This window comes from Schistocerca serialis, unplaced genomic scaffold (assembly GCF_023864345.2).
Source record: "Schistocerca serialis cubense isolate TAMUIC-IGC-003099 unplaced genomic scaffold, iqSchSeri2.2 HiC_scaffold_148, whole genome shotgun sequence".
Classification (NCBI taxonomy): domain Eukaryota; kingdom Metazoa; phylum Arthropoda; class Insecta; order Orthoptera; family Acrididae; genus Schistocerca; species Schistocerca serialis.
In genome coordinates this window covers 45,001-48,839 of record NW_026047706.1, presented here as the reverse complement: position 1 = coordinate 48,839, position 3,839 = coordinate 45,001, and the positions used below count along the sequence as shown (strand labels likewise).

Sequence of the window (3,839 nt, the reverse complement as noted above, 5' to 3'; positions counted from 1 at the left end):
TACGTTGTGCCTTAACCTAACCTACGTTGTGCCTTAACCTAACCTACGTTGTGCCTTAACCTAACCTACGTTGTGCCTTAACCTAACCTACGTTGTGCCTTAACCTAACCTACGTTGTGCCTTAACCTAACCTATGTTGTGCCTTAACCTAACCTATGTTGTGCCTTAACCTAACCTATGTTGTGCCTTAACCTAACCTATGTTGTGCCTTAACCTAACCTATGTTGTGCCTTAACCTAACCTATGTTGTGCCTTAACCTAACCTATGTTGTGCCTTAACCTAACCTATGTTGTGCCTTAACCTAACCTACGTTGTGCCTTAACCTAACCCATATTGTACCTTAACCTAACCCATATTGTACCTTAACCTAACCCATATTGTACCTTAACCTAACCCATATTGTACCTTAACCTAACCCATATTGTACCTTAACGTACCTAATTTGTGCCTTAACGTAACCTAATTTGTGCCTTAACGTAACCTAATTTGTGCCTTAACGTAACCTAATTTGTGCCTTAACGTAACCTAATTTGTGCCTTAACGTAACCTAATTTGTGCCTTAACGTAACCTAATTTGTGCCTTAACGTAACCTAATTTGTGCCTTAACGTAACCTAATTTGTGCCTTAACGTAACCTAATTTGTGCCTTAACGTAACCTAATTTGTGCCTTAACGTAACCTAATTTGTGCCTTAACGTAACCTAATTTGTGCCTTAACGTAACCTAATTTGTGCCTTAACGTAACCTAATTTGTGCCTTAACGTAACCTAATTTGTGCCTTAACGTAACCTAATTTGTGCCTTAACGTAACCTAATTTGTGCCTTAACGTAACCTAATTTGTGCCTTAACGTAACCCATGTTGTGCCTTAACGTAACCCATGTTGTGCCTTAACGTAACCCAATTTGTGCCTTAACGTAACCCATGTTGTGCCTTAACCTAACCTATATTGTGCCTCAACCTAACCTATATTGCGCCTTAACCTGACGCACGTTGTCGCTGAACCTGCTCTGTAATTGTTATGCAACTCGTTAAATTAGTGTAGTGTTGCCTAACCGCAACCCTCGCAATATAGTTCGCTATTCGCACTGCCCGGTCCCCTGTGTATCGCGTCATGTTAAACACCTTGCAGGTGTTGCTGACTTTCCACATGCTCCTGCTATACACTGTAATGTGGATAGCAGCAGGACGTACATGCCCCCCCCCCTTCCCCCCTGCCTTCGCAAGCTGGTCGTTGAGAAGTTTGCATGTTCAATGCCCTTCGCATGCCGACGTACTCAGCCTACGTTGTGGTACGGCCTGTCACCTGTCCGCCGATGTACGCAAAACCCACAAACTGTACTGCACATTGGTCCGTATGTACTGAATGATACATCGTGGCACATGTGTGACCGTACGACGACTGCGCCTAGCAACGGCAGACCATACAGTCCAAATATTGTGCACGCAGCTACGTGTCGTCTCCCTATAAGAGCTGGATTGCAGTGTGGTACGCCATTCAGACGTGTGGGAGGAACGGACGCCCTGGATGGCGATCAGCATGAGCAGTCTGTTGATGTAGTGGAGCGTGTATTCGGACGTAGTCGTCTCTTCTCACACACCGTGATAGCATGTTGCACCGCGTTCCACATCTGCGACATCCTGCAGAGGCCGGCTGACAGTCGTTCGCGCAATGGACACCGCATACGTACGGGGGCTACCTTCCACGTGTTCTCGAGGCGTGCACATGTTGTTGCGTCTATGTGGGCAGACGTAGTGTGTTGTGACACCTGACACAGGCATGCAATACTCGTTGCAAATGGCGATGGACGTCTACGTTTGCTGGTGACGTTACGCAAATGAACAACAGGTAACCCGTTGTGGTGCGGTTGTTCTCGCTAGAGGTGAATCAGTGTTGGCGACGATCGGTCGAGCTATTAACCGGTTGTTTCAGGGATACCCACCATGCCCACGAACGTGAAAGGGGACCCACCATGCCCACGAACGCGAAAGGGGGATCTGGGTGTGAGGCGATACGCGGCGGTGGCTGGGTGGGACCGTCCCCGGCCGGTGAGGGGGGGCCGCCCGGCGTGCTGGCAGCGCGGTGCGTGGGCGCACGCGCTACAGCCGGCTGGTGGGGGCGGCCAGTGGCAGGCGCGCCGGCCGACGGACGCGGCAGGCGGCGCAGCTGCGCGCCGGCGCCCCCTGCTCGCGGCGCCTTGCGGCCAAAGTAGGTCCTCGCGGGCCCGGTGCGAAGCGCGGTGGCCATCTGCAGTGTGCTGGTCCGATTGAGGACTGTGTGCGCTGAGGATGCGCCGCCGCCCGGCGCTCGGCGCCGCGACGCCGTCTGCTGCTCGGTCGCCCCAGCGGTTCTCGCAGGTGGTTTGTATCGCAGCTGTGCGGACGTGTTGGCGCGTGCGCTGTGCTGGGAGAGTTCGCTTCGGCACCCAAGTGGGGCTTTTGTCCTTCTGTGGCGCTGGCGTTGGAGCTGCCGGTCACCGTAGGTGGCGCGTGTTGTCTCCCGCCGGCAATGCCACGACAGCACGCTCCCGGGCCTCTGTCGGCAGCGGCAAGCTCAGTTGGGAGCACGGGTGGTCGCACCTAAAGCGTCTACTCGCCTAACTCCGGGCGATTGCGCCTCTCTCGAACCCGACCAAGTACTTAGGACGGCGCTGCGCGCCGCCGGGACCTGAGAGGGTTTCGAGGTGTGTTGTGCAGGGGAGCTCAGCCTCCTCCTGTTTGCAGAATAATTGAGCGGACGCTTGCGTGTTCGCGCGGGCCCCCGGGACACACTCCCGGGCGGCCGGCTGCTCAGCTCTAGTTGACGCAGCTCCCTGGTTGATCCTGCCAGTAGTCATATGCTTGTCTCAAAGATTAAGCCATGCATGTCTCAGTACAAGCCGCATTAAGGTGAAACCGCGAATGGCTCATTAAATCAGTTATGGTTCCTTAGATCGTACCCACGTTACTTGGATAACTGTGGTAATTCTAGAGCTAATACATGCAAACAGAGTCCCGACCAGAGATGGAAGGGACGCTTTTATTAGATCAAAACCAATCGGTCGGCTCGTCCGGTCCGTTTGCCTTGGTGACTCTGAATAACTTTGGGCTGATCGCACGGTCCTCGTACCGGCGACGCATCTTTCAAATGTCTGCCTTATCAACTGTCGATGGTAGGTTCTGCGCCTACCATGGTTGTAACGGGTAACGGGGAATCAGGGTTCGATTCCGGAGAGGGAGCCTGAGAAACGGCTACCACATCCAAGGAAGGCAGCAGGCGCGCAAATTACCCACTCCCGGCACGGGGAGGTAGTGACGAAAAATAACGATACGGGACTCATCCGAGGCCCCGTAATCGGAATGAGTACACTTTAAATCCTTTAACGAGTATCTATTGGAGGGCAAGTCTGGTGCCAGCAGCCGCGGTAATTCCAGCTCCAATAGCGTATATTAAAGTTGTTGCGGTTAAAAAGCTCGTAGTTGGATTTGTGTCCCACGCTGTTGGTTCACCGCCCGTCGGTGTTTAACTGGCATGTATCGTGGGACGTCCTGCCGGTGGGGCGAGCCGAAGGCGTGCGACCGCCTCGTGCGTGCTCGTGCGTCCCGAGGCGGACCCCGTTGAAATCCTACCAGGGTGCTCTTTATTGAGTGTCTCGGTGGGCCGGCACGTTTACTTTGAACAAATTAGAGTGCTTAAAGCAGGCAAGCCCGCCTGAATACTGTGTGCATGGAATAATGGAATAGGACCTCGGTTCTATTTTGTTGGTTTTCGGAACCCGAGGTAATGATTAATAGGGACAGGCGGGGGCATTCGTATTGCGACGTTAGAGGTGAAATTCTTGGATCGTCGCAAGACGAAC

At 53.0% G+C, this 3,839-nt stretch overlaps 1 non-coding gene across 1 annotated transcript in view; it reads left to right on the top strand.

Moving 5' to 3' along the window:
• Nucleotides 1–2,810: 2,810 nt before the first annotated feature.
• Nucleotides 2,811–3,839, top strand: part of LOC126443441 (small subunit ribosomal RNA) — a 1,909-nt gene continuing 880 nt past the window's right edge. The window contains exon 1 of the ribosomal RNA XR_007581920.1: nt 2,811–3,839. This exon is cut by the window's right edge and continues 880 nt beyond it. This is a non-coding gene — a ribosomal RNA (small subunit ribosomal RNA).